Genomic DNA, 12,364 nt, shown 5'->3' with positions numbered 1-12,364 from the left:
CATTATAATCCGTATTTATGTCCCCACTGGATGCAACAAATGCCTTGTTTGTAATGGGTTTTAATGTTTATGTCTTGTCGCTCCGGCCGGACACGGCATCAACAGTATGGTGAGGTGCGTAACATTTCCGTCTCACGCTTGAGGTATTCGGCCAATCACAACGCATTGGATAGCTGGCCAATCAGAGCACACCTCGCTTTTCAGACCGATTAGTTTTGTAAAAATCGACGCGTTTCAAAAAGGCGGGGCATAGAGGAGAAACAATAATGTACAGTATGTGGAAAATAATGTGTTTTTTGAACTTTAAACCGCATAAACACATTTCATTACACTAAATACACAAAATAATGTTCTTTTTAGCAGCATCATATGACCCCTTTAACATCTCTCAAGATCTGACAGTGATCAGCTGTGATAAATCGTCCAATTATAGTGACATTTAGAAACTAAAGCACACTTGTGATTCGCAAGTTGCAACACAGAACAAAGACTGCGAAAACAAACACTTTTTAGCCATTAATGCTTAAAAAGCTGGTACGTATTTCATGAAAGGATCAATGATTGCTGTCCTTCTTGTGTAGCTCCTAGAGTAGATCTTTGCCATCAAACTTATTGGATGAGACGTCAACAAAGTCTAAATCTAAATTTCTTGGAGATCAAAGCGAACTATTAAGCCGAACTTTTCTCAAAAGCAGAACCAGAGCACTTCAGTCCAGACTCATTCTGATACGGGGCCCCTGAAGTCACATTAAAGTGATTAATGACCCCTGCATTATCTGTGACTAAACGAATCAAGACAATACCTGCACTATGCTTTCCTGCTTCAGTCTCGCTCAAACCTTTACTATATGAACGCATATACTTTCAAATGAAAGTAAACTGCTATATTCAGCAGGCCATGGCACAACTTAGCTGAAAGAAAGCATAACTTATAGACAAGCATGTATCTGCCAGAAAAAAGGGAGAAAATCCTCAATATAATAACTTTGCGAGAAAGACACTTGGTGAATAGAATCGATATTCTCTACAGTAATGACTTTTTCACGCTTTCTATTCAAAACCATAATGCAAAAATGTGTAATATATTATTTTCTACTCTATAAACTCCGCATTTGCAGCAAATGTCAATGAGACCATTACTTTAAACCTCCAGAAAGTGACTTTCCAATTTTCCTTATTATCTGGGTTTGACTTTACTGTCTTTGTCTTCAAATTCTCCGAGACCTTGAAAAACATTAGTAGCCATTTTACAAAATAAACCTTGTTTTCTTTTGAAACTCAGAGTGCATTCCCGTAACTCAACCAAAAGCCCATTTCACAGATATTAATAAAGCATTAACCCTCTACTGCACCACAAAGCAAGCATACACTTTTCAAAAAATGAGACAACTACTGATTGGGGTCATGCTTCAAGACCAAAAAAATGACAATAAAACAAATCCAAACTGCCAAAAGTGAACAGACACAATGTGACCATTCAATGCATTCCGTCATATTTTTTAACTCCTAGGGAACCCAAACAGAAGAAATGCAACATTTCAAACGTCCTCTATGAAAATTGTTATCAAATTAGTTTATAATCACTCCTCATAAGAACTCGAAAAGTTTTTAAGCTAATGAAAGTGTCACAAAAACCCCATGCAGAACATGAGGAATACAAACACAGCCTAACAAGCCATATCAAAACCGTTATTACTACAACTTATGTCGCCAAAAACTGCACATTACGCACAAAAACATTTCGATAGACACAATGGGATTATATAGATACAATGAAATCAAGCATTTTACCAATAAAACCTCAAAATAATTATATCTAAAGACCAGAAATTGTATAAAAAAGTTAATAGTCTACATGAATTATTTTACGTTTTAAATTGGCCATTTAAAAACCGTTTACTTACAATAGTTCCACGCGTGTCCAAGTAACTTTATTTCGGATCGATGCAGATGCGGTACGACCATATAGCTCCTCTTAAAGCGTCCTATGTTGCATCCATGTAAAACAGAAGGGAAAAAATCCAAATAACTCCTTGGATACGCGAAGTTTTCAACGGGAGTAAACAGTTATCCGTGCCATGTCGACGGCGTCCGTGCGTAAACTCTCCAAGAGCGCACGAAACTCCGCGCTTCAAAACGAGCTTTAAATGTCGGTCGATAGTCGGTCCACCGCGTCCCAGAGCTGGATCGGATTCCTTTCATTCAGGTCCCGGACTTCGACTGGGGGTAGGGGCAGTTTGGTAGGGGTTTTTTAGCCCCCCTTTTCTCCCGCGCACCCTACCCAAAAACAGCGAAGCAGGCGGGGGGAGGCCTCTTCGCGCTCACGTCACCAATCCGTAGTGAATGTGCGCGCACAGATGAGCTGCTCTGTCATTTGAAACCCCTTCACTAAAACCATCCCACCTCCAAAATAAGAAGACACGGGAGGGAATAAACTGCCCCTAAACAGGTTCATTTAGCCAATTTGTTTTACAAGCGTACATATTCGCCCGTATGAAAAGAATGTTCTTGCACAGTAACCATAGTTTCACATTTATAGAAAACAACTACAGCGAACCCTTACTTAAATTAACCATGGTTTTACTACAAATACCCCCCCCCCAAAAAAACATGGTTACTATAGTTAAACTTTGGCAACCACAAATTAACCATGGTTTTGCTACATTAACCATAGTTTAACCATGGTATTTCCCCCCCCCAAAAAAACATGGTTACTATAGTTAAACTTTGGCAACCACAAATTAACCATGGTTTTGCTACATTAACCATAGTTTAACCATGGTATTTGTGGTAAAACTGTGGTTATACAAATGGGAATCAATACGCCAGAAAAAAAAAACACGGTTACTACACTTTTTCTATAATAAAACCATGGTTAATTTTCGTAAGGGAAACCATGGAATGTTGTTTAGATTACTATAATTATGTTTTTATAAAACAAACGATGGTATTTGATTTATTCAATAAAAACAATAATTATATTATAATAATATATAATTTTACTTAATTTTTTTCCACACGTGCCAGAATTTGACCGTTGAGCTCCCTTCCCGCGCAAGAAGTTCAAAAGCACAGTACTACTAACCACTAGACCTCGCGTTTTTTTTACGCAAAACTTCTGTATTATTTGAACTTTTTTCTTAGTAGAATCTAATGATAAAGTAATTACAATTAATACAATAAAAACAATATATTAACATAATAAAATTAAAAAACAATTCAAACTCAGATCAATATTTTTTTAGCCCATATATTTAATTATTTATTTTGTGATAATGGCAGACTGATTTTACATTATTACTTGGCACATGATAACAATTAAAATATATATATATTTACTATAGTCTGTAAGGCACAGATATGCCTAAAATGAGAAACATTTTATGATTTAAGGAAAACTTGGAAGGGTCAAACAGTAATTTGCATTCAAAAAAACCAAAGGGTATTGTTATGTACAGTGTATTGAAATTCATATGAATATCAAATGCAGCTCACAGCTCCAAAATGCATTTTGAGCTGAGAACTTACTGAAAAATACATCATTGGGTGTTTATCAGAGACAGCATCTGTTTTATTCATGACAATAAATGATGAATGAAAAAAATAAGTATCACAATGCATATTGTGTTGACACACTGCAATTTAAAGGCCTACACCTATTATAGCACCAAACAATGAACAAAGGCCTAGTGCAATAACTCATACTTTACAGAGACACTCTGGAGTATTGTTTACATGCATTTTTCTCTTTATTTAAGGGCCACTGTGATCTCTACCATCATAAAGGGCCGAGGCCCAATCAGCAGGAACGCCGCGTAAAGCGTAGCTGATTTTATGTTGATTTGCCTCATGTTTCTTACTCACACTTGCCTAGTTTAATCAGGCTTATAAATCGAGCGCTATAGCGTGTCCCACGTTCTCCTGGTGGCAGAGAGCTTAGCGTGGTAAATTTCAGCTGGGCTAAAGAGACATTTGAGGATGCTGGGGGAAATGATGAATCACTTACCACTCGACATGCCCGATCCATAAGACCATAATGAGCATTGTATTCTGGAAGTGTTTTCGTCCGCACTTTTTTAGTGTGTGGTTTAGAAATTTCTATGTAGAACTATATCATATTTTTATGTTGTTATCATGGAGCTGACCACTCTTTTAAATCCAATATGTAGTTATATAATTAGGTCAAAACCTGGCGCATTAGAACTAAGGACCTGCAAAAATAGCTTCATTATAGCTACAATATGATCTTTTTTAAAAGATAACCTCTTGAATAACAGGTTTCAGCAGCAAAGCAAAGCAATACACAAAGCTTAATTCAGTTTAGCATATGTGGAGCTAATAAACAAACAACATTAACTCACAAAGCACTGTTTAGTGTCACAATCATTTTTAATAGCTTCCATGAGTAGCTTCAGGGCATAGACGTATGCACTGTATTTAATGGTTGTTTTTCTGAGGCAACTTTGAAGCTGCTTACCAAAAAAACTTTGCCTTTCTGAGGTGCTTTCAAAACGTTGGGAGTGTTTGACAGTGAGAAAAACGATGGGGGCTGATGCTCGTCAAGTTTTGGGGGAAAAACGCAACAATTGTAGGGGGCCTCGTACAGAGCCTTGGGGGACCTCCTTTCAACACGCTACAGAAATACAGTCTCTCCATCGACAGAAAATGCAGCAGCTTTTATCTTTAGCTCCACTGTGCGGAGAACATGCCTCTGAATACACAGCCCATCTTGTGTGTGCGTGTGTATATATGTGTGTATTTGTCTACTGAAAGTGAACTGATCCATAGCCAGGAAGGAACGCAGACTGACAGCTATTAGAGTGCAACTGTGCTGTCTTATCTGCTGCCTGATAGGAATCTACAAAGACCCACTGCAGAGATTATGAATTCATTACAGACAGTCCTCACACACACACACACACAAAGGGGTCTATATATTCACAGTGAAAGGAGAGGTCATTCGTGTTCGCTATCATAAATATTAAACGTAACCGTCTTGTCGCTTTTGAACGAAGGAGAATATGACTGTTTTTCAAAAGATGCAAAGGTGAGGTCATTCCTCCCTCACAGGACCAGAGGGAGAGCAGGTTCAAATGCTAAAAAGGATAGAGATGTACTGTGCTTTCTGTAGTCAACGGTCAGTGGAACATGTGGGTGTGTCTACAATGTGAAATACGACACTCAGGGATGCCTGCTGTCTCTTTCTCTGCAGGATAACAGCAGAAAGGCTCTTAAAGGACTAAAAGGCAAAAGCATTTAGCAGAACTAAAAGCGAAAACCAAACAACATGCATATTATGCAGAAGCACCGAGGCAATATGTTTCAGATGGTGCCAAAGAGACTGAAAGAAAAGGAATGTCAGGTAGAGGAGGAGAATGGGTTTGGAAATAGTTTACCTAAAAATACACTCACCCTCACATCGTTTCAAAGCCAGATGGGTTTCTATCTTCCAGGGAACACAAAAGGAGATTTAGAGCAGATTTTTTCCCCCTATTTTCCACACAAAAACAACCATAGAGTGACTGCACTAAACTGTATTTATCCTCAGAAAGGAAAAATGAAGTATTCAATTAATCTATACATCACTTGCACTATATTCCCAGCTTTCAAACATTATACAAAAGCTTAGGGACAGACCAAAATAAATTATTATTATAATATTGAATGACCTATTATTAAAACACTATTAGTTATTATTAGAATATATCAGTTCTCAAATGTCACTTACATATATATTCAAATTAGTGTAATCCATGGTTATTTTGTATTATTTAAATGGCTTTTATTCATGTTTTAAATTAGCTTTTATTTTTATACTTTAATTTTAGTTAAATTTTTAGTAAATGTATGTGCTTTTGTAAATTTCTTGAGTTTTTATTTGTTTTAAATATTATAATTTAGATTGCATTTAATTTTATTTCAGTTTTATTTTTATTTATTAAACTAAATCAAAAATAGAATAGCTTTTTTGGCAATTAATTGAAATAAGTTATTAAGTTTTTCATCTAATAATAATAATTTATTTTATTTCAACGAACAAAAATGTTCAATAGTTTTAGTTTACATTTGTTACCCTGACTTTGGTGTAATCAACTATTATTGATGTCACTGTTGGTGTAAAATGTTCCTGTTTCAAGATTTGAAATTGAATTTGAAATTGAAATTCAATTGCTAAAATACAATTCATATGACATCAGAAATGTAGCGCATAACTCATATGAACTACATTTCAAACTCACTTATGTTGCATTTTTATGGTCCTGTCTGAAATATGACGGCCCTGATCTCTATATACATTTGTTGGAAATAAGCAGCGTGAACATTCTGCCAAATATCTCATTTTGTGTTTTACCGAAGAAAGAATTCATAGGGTTTGGAGTGACGTGAGGGATTGCGCGATAAGTTGATATATTGATTATTGCGACAGGCCTAGTGAGGGTGAATAAATGATGACAGGATTTTCATTTCATACACCTTGCAAGGAGAGCAGGCGGGCTGCAGGAAAGACAGTAACGGAAAGAAAGGGGAGCTCAGGAGATGTGTGTGTGTGTGTGTGTGTGTGTGTGGAGGATGGCAGGTTGCCGCCGCTCTGTGCTGTGGATGTGTCGGCCTTATTTGGAGTCAGAGGCTCTCTGGTTGTTTACCCAGCAGGTCAGAGGGCCGCTACACCGCAGCACTGCAGCGCAAACACACCGCCTGCCACCGCGAGTACCTCATCAGCACATATCTGCTCCAGCCTGACACACACACACACACTCACGCTCTATATCACAAGATTTGTCTCATACAAACACTCAGCATATATATAGAGAGGCAGCTAGTAACTCTCTCTCTCTTAGATACACAAGTCTAGGAGATACAGCTAATGTTTAATATATATGTGTACATTACTTTCAACCAAACAGCCACTGTCGCAAAATAGATTTGTAATGTTTAATACAAGCAGAAAAATTTTGTTAAAAAGAAGGAAATGAAATGAATGCAATTTAAGTTGCTTTGTATCAAAGTGTCTGACAAATGCATGAATGTGCATACCCACATGTATGTAAACGTAAAATAAAAAATATTTGAATTGTTTACATGAATGTAAACGTAAAATAAAAAATATTATTAAAAAAATCAAGTGTTGTCTCGCACAATATTTACTAAATATACAGATATTTATAAGTTAGTGATACACTTAATAATAATAATAATATATTTCTAATAAAATAACTATTAAAATAACAATTATTTTTATTGTTATATATAAAAAATTTTTTTAAATCATTGCGAAAACTGAGGTGCATATATATATATATATATAAAGGGCATAGCAATTTTTTAATTGCAAATGTTTTTCATTGCAATAATCACAATAATAGATTAATGTTAATAATGTTAGTTAATTTGACATTTTAAGCAAATAATCTAGAACATACTATAACAGAGCCCCAGACAAACAAACGTTCTGTCCAATCTTGATTCCAGCTTGTGTTTAGGACTATAGTCCTGTCGGTTTACACAATGCCGGGTCAAAGCAAACAGGCCCGTGTGTCTGCGGCTCCCACGCCTGCACAGACCCGGCCGGGACACAAGAGGATTTGCCCACAATGCACTGTGCTCTCGAGCGACTCTAACTCGGTCTGGCACAGCAGATCTGCAGCATTCAGAGCCGGATCAGAGCCGCGACGCGCTGCAGTCCGGATATGATCAGAACTTCACTGCAAACACACTCACAGATAACGGGCACACTGAAGAACGTGGATTTTCTCTAGATTACAGAACATCACATACATCATTTGATTTTTATCATGAAAGCAAGCTATATGATAGATTAGATATGATTAAGGGCTTGAACACAAGCAAACGCACAAACAGAAAGGCGTACGTGACAATAACGGCGAGAAAGATTGATTATAAACATCACACGAATGCAAAACGATCCTCTTCATGAACACGACAGGTGCTCTGTCTGAAAGCCATTAGCTGAAGACGTGAGAAGACATGCGGCTTTAATTCCCAAACACCATGAAATTATATCAACCGTTATTTTATTATTAGTTAGGATTAGTTATTTGAGATTCTATTTTAATCTATTACATGTATTATAGTATTATATTTATATAATAATAGCTGAACCACTAGCTGAAATCCATAACTTCCAGATGCTTGCTTTATTTATGTTTCTTTAAATACCGCCATTACTAATCAGAGCTTTGCTAATTGAATAAAGCTAATTTACTGCAGTGTTGTTTAAAGTTGCAGGACGAGGCCGAAGCGACAAAGTTAATGGGAAAGCGGCGTAAAGATTAATAGCTTTATTTAACGGCAATTTCGTCCGAAAGAGTGCAACGTATTGCAGAAACGAGACCCAAACGGCCGCGTTTCTCGTGTTCAATGATCTGTGGCATCCGTACAGTTTCACACGTACAGATAAATGCTGTTTCCCGGCGCGAGGGAGACTGTGCAGCGTAATAAAGCAGAAACGAGCTTCACTGCCTCTCAGCATCACAAACAGCCCGCGGATACGAGTCTGCACGCGTCGACCTGCTCTGCTCTCCACTCGATGAAAAGAAACCGGCGGCGAGCGCAAATAATCGGGCCGTTTTGCCTGTAATACGCCGCAGACTCAAGGCTAAACTCCAGAGTCAATGAGAGCAAACAACAAGGACACACTCGAGAACCGCTGTTAAAAACAGATCACTGAAACAACTCGAAATTAAGCACTTCACCTCTAATGTGTGTCACATATGCCAAAAGCTGCCTTTCCGAACCAAATCAATCCAAATAAAAAAGTTAAAAAAAAAGAAATTGGCCTCAAAGAGTGAATAAATGTGCATTATATCACATAAAAGCACATGCATACACACACTAAGCCTGTACTGATGTCAATAAAGATAGATGACAGCCTAAAAATGCTATAAAATATTTATTTTTTTACTAATTAATCGCACATTTTCTGAAATTAATCGCGATTAATCACGATTAATTCCACCTAGCATTAAAAATTTTATAATAAATTTTTTTATTGCAATAATTTCGCATTCAATCCTTAAATTAAAGTAGAAACAACATAAAGACAGTATTTTTAATATTTGTATAATGGCATCTTTTTTCATGTTTAAATTATTCTTTTTTTCTTTATTTGTAAAAATTACAATTAATATTAAACAATAAATTTTTATGTTTGCTAATTCATTAAAATGAAGTTAAATATTAAATCAAACAAATTTGACATATATATTATACATATGTATTATATACGTATTATATACATATATATTCACACACACACACACACACACACACACATATATATATATATATATATATATATAAGCATAAAACCTAGACCATAAATTTAAACATTATTACAGAAAGTAAATAGGGTCAAATAGTGTTTGATCTCATGAAGGTGTTTACCTCTCTGCTGTTTTTAATATTCCTTCTGCTTCATTCTTCGGCTGTTTTTAGTGGCGTTTACTTCGGCTGCCTCGGTAGAACCTTGAACAAAGAGGAGAAAGAAAGAGAAAAGCTAATGAAAAGGACTGACAAATGAACCTCTCCCTCCTGAGTTCAGAGCAAAGACTGCAGCTTTTTGAAGATGCAACAGTGACCGTCTACTAGTCAACACAAAAGCCGATCGATACGCTGCTTTCACCATTTCCAGCCGTTTTTCAGTTGTGATCACGTGTAATGAGGGCAGGCATTAATATTAAAAACAAGAAGCACACCGAAAAATCGCTAGTTTATCATGAACATTAACATGACTTTGAGCTCCTGTTATGCTGCAGATGCATTATAGAATGCAAAAACAAAAAACCAAGTGTTGTTTATTTTAAATGTTCAACAAAATTGCCATGTTATATGCCAATTTATCGCAAACACGACATTAACAGGACTTTGAGCTCCTGTTGCGCTGCAGACACTTTTTGGAATACAAAAAACATCAAATCAAATGTTCTTGCTTTTAAAATGTTCAATGAAAAATTTCGCTTAGTTTATCGCAAACACAACAGTAACAGGACTCCTGTTGTGCTACATTGCATACTAACATCATATTATGACACTACAGACTTATTTTAAAATACAAAATTAATCACTGAATGTTTTAAAATGCTCAACGAAATTCCACTTTGGCTAGTTTACTGCAAACACCATAACGAAACTTTGAGATGCAGTTACCATGCAATTCATAATTATTTTGTATTATGCAAACTCATTTTAGAATGCAACACAAAATCAAGCGTCCAATGTTTCGAAATGTTCAACGAAATGCCATTTTTTTCTAGTTTAACGCACACACAGTAATGAGATTTTGAGATTGAGAAATTTTGTTGCGCAACAATGCATATTTGTGTCGCATTATGAATTGCAGACACATATTGTAACACAAAAACACACTAAATCAAACTTCCTCGCTTTTAAAATGTTCAATGAAAATTTTTTGCTAGTTTATCGCTAACAACAGTAAAGAAACTCTGAGATCCTGTTGCGTGCGCTTCAATGCATACTTCTTGTGTTGTATTATGAATTGCAAAAACATTTCAGAAGGCAAAATCAACAAAAAAATTAAGCATCCTCGCTTTATAAAAAGGTTAACGAATTGCTATGTTTTGCTAATTTAGGACTTTGAGCTCCTGTTGCGCTACAATGCATACTTGTGATGTATTATGAACTGCAGACACATTTTGAACGCAAAACAAACACACAATTAAGCATCCTTGCTTTGTAACTGAAATGCCACTTTCGCTAATTTATCGCAAACACAAGAGTAACACGACTTTGAGCTCCTGTTGTGATGCAATGCATAACTGTGCAATATTATGAATAGCAGACACATTACAAAACATGGACACACAAAAACAAGCATTGTCGCTTCGTTCAATGAAATGCCATTTTTCGCTAGTTTATCGCGAATACATCAGCAACAAAACTTTGTGGTCCTGTTGTAATATAATGCATACTTGTATCATATTATAAATTGCAGACCCTTTTCAGCACACAAAAACACAAAATCAAGTGCCCTCGCTTCTGAAATGTTTAACAAATTGCCATTGCCACTAGTTTATCGCAGACACATCAGTAACAGGAACTTGACCTCTTACCGCGCTACAATTCATACTTGTGTTGTATTATGAATTGCAAACACATTTTAGAAAGCACAAACACAAAATCAAATGTCCAGTGTTTTAAAATGAATATCGAAACGCCACCTTCTCGAATCTATCGCAAACACAACAGTGACGAGGTTTTGCACTCCTGTTCCGATACAATGCACACTTCTTGTGTCATTATGAATTGCAGACAGATTTTGGAACACAAAAACACACAAAGTCAAGAGTACTTGCTTTTAAAACGAATTTGTAATTTCGCTAATTTATTGTTAACAGTAACAAAACATGGAAATCCTGTTGTGCTACAACTCATAATTGTGTTGTATTATGATTTTCACACACATTTTGCACCACAAAAACACACAAAGTCAACTGTCATCACTTTTAAAACAAATTTTTACTTTTGCTAATTTATCGCTAATGCAACAATAACAAAACTTTGAGATCCTGTTGTGGTACAGTTATGAACATTATGTCATATTATGTCATGTTATGGATTGCAGACTCATTTTAAAATGCAAAAACAAAAATCACAAAAGTCCTTACTTTTAAAATGTCCAACAAATGTCTATTTCCGCTAAATAATCGCTAACGCAACAGTAAACAGTAACACTAACAGTAAACCTGAGATCCTGTTGCACGCTACAATGCATAACTGTGTCATATTATGATTTCAGACGCATTACATAAATACTCAAAACCAAGTGCCCTCACTTTAAAAATGTCCAACGAATTTCTAAGTTCCTCAATTTATCGCTAATGCATAATTTTCACGCTCGTGTAGCGCTGTCAGAAATGAGCTCTAGCGAGTTTTTTGTCCTTTATCTCTCATCTCATTCTCCCTCTCTCCCTGCCCATAGACGAGCCTCAGACTCCTTCGGGACGTGGTTTCCACGACAACCAGCCAGCCAGCCAGCCAGCGGGCGGACATGATTCCTCGTCCTGACGGGATGCTTTAATTCGAGACTACCCAATCATAACCACTGAGTGCCGCAAGAGGTCCCACAAGGCCTCGGGGCAGGGAGGGTGGGCCGCACGGCGCCCTCTCCGCTTCGGCTGCCAAAACGAGCCAGTGCCCCATGCTGGGAATTTGTTTAACGTACGACATTTATTCGGTGCACACGTGCTCCCTCCGTCAGACGCTTCATTAATCAGGCTGAATATAGCATAGCTGTGAGCTAACGCCAGCGCTAGCCCGCCGGGGAGACGTGCCAGTACATTAGCCTCTGTGTGAGGAGAGGACGCCGGGCCGTACGAGGGCCTGT

General features: G+C 36.8%; 1 protein-coding gene across 1 annotated transcript in view; it reads right to left on the bottom strand.

The window, feature by feature from the left end:
- LOC107717167 (receptor-type tyrosine-protein phosphatase S-like) overlaps nt 1–12,364 on the bottom strand; it is a 256,786-nt gene that overhangs the window by 190,582 nt on the left and 53,840 nt on the right. The window contains exon 2 of the mRNA XM_016523840.1: nt 9,406–9,486. The gene's annotated coding sequence lies outside the window, so the exon portion shown is untranslated. The remainder of the gene's footprint in view (nt 1–9,405; nt 9,487–12,364) is intronic.

This window comes from Sinocyclocheilus rhinocerous, unplaced genomic scaffold (assembly GCF_001515625.1).
Source record: "Sinocyclocheilus rhinocerous isolate Xijiao unplaced genomic scaffold, SAMN03320098_v1.1 scaffold1351, whole genome shotgun sequence".
NCBI lineage: Eukaryota > Metazoa > Chordata > Actinopteri > Cypriniformes > Cyprinidae > Sinocyclocheilus > Sinocyclocheilus rhinocerous.
Note: the sequence above shows the minus strand (reverse complement) of the source record. Positions and strands in the feature narration are given on the sequence as shown.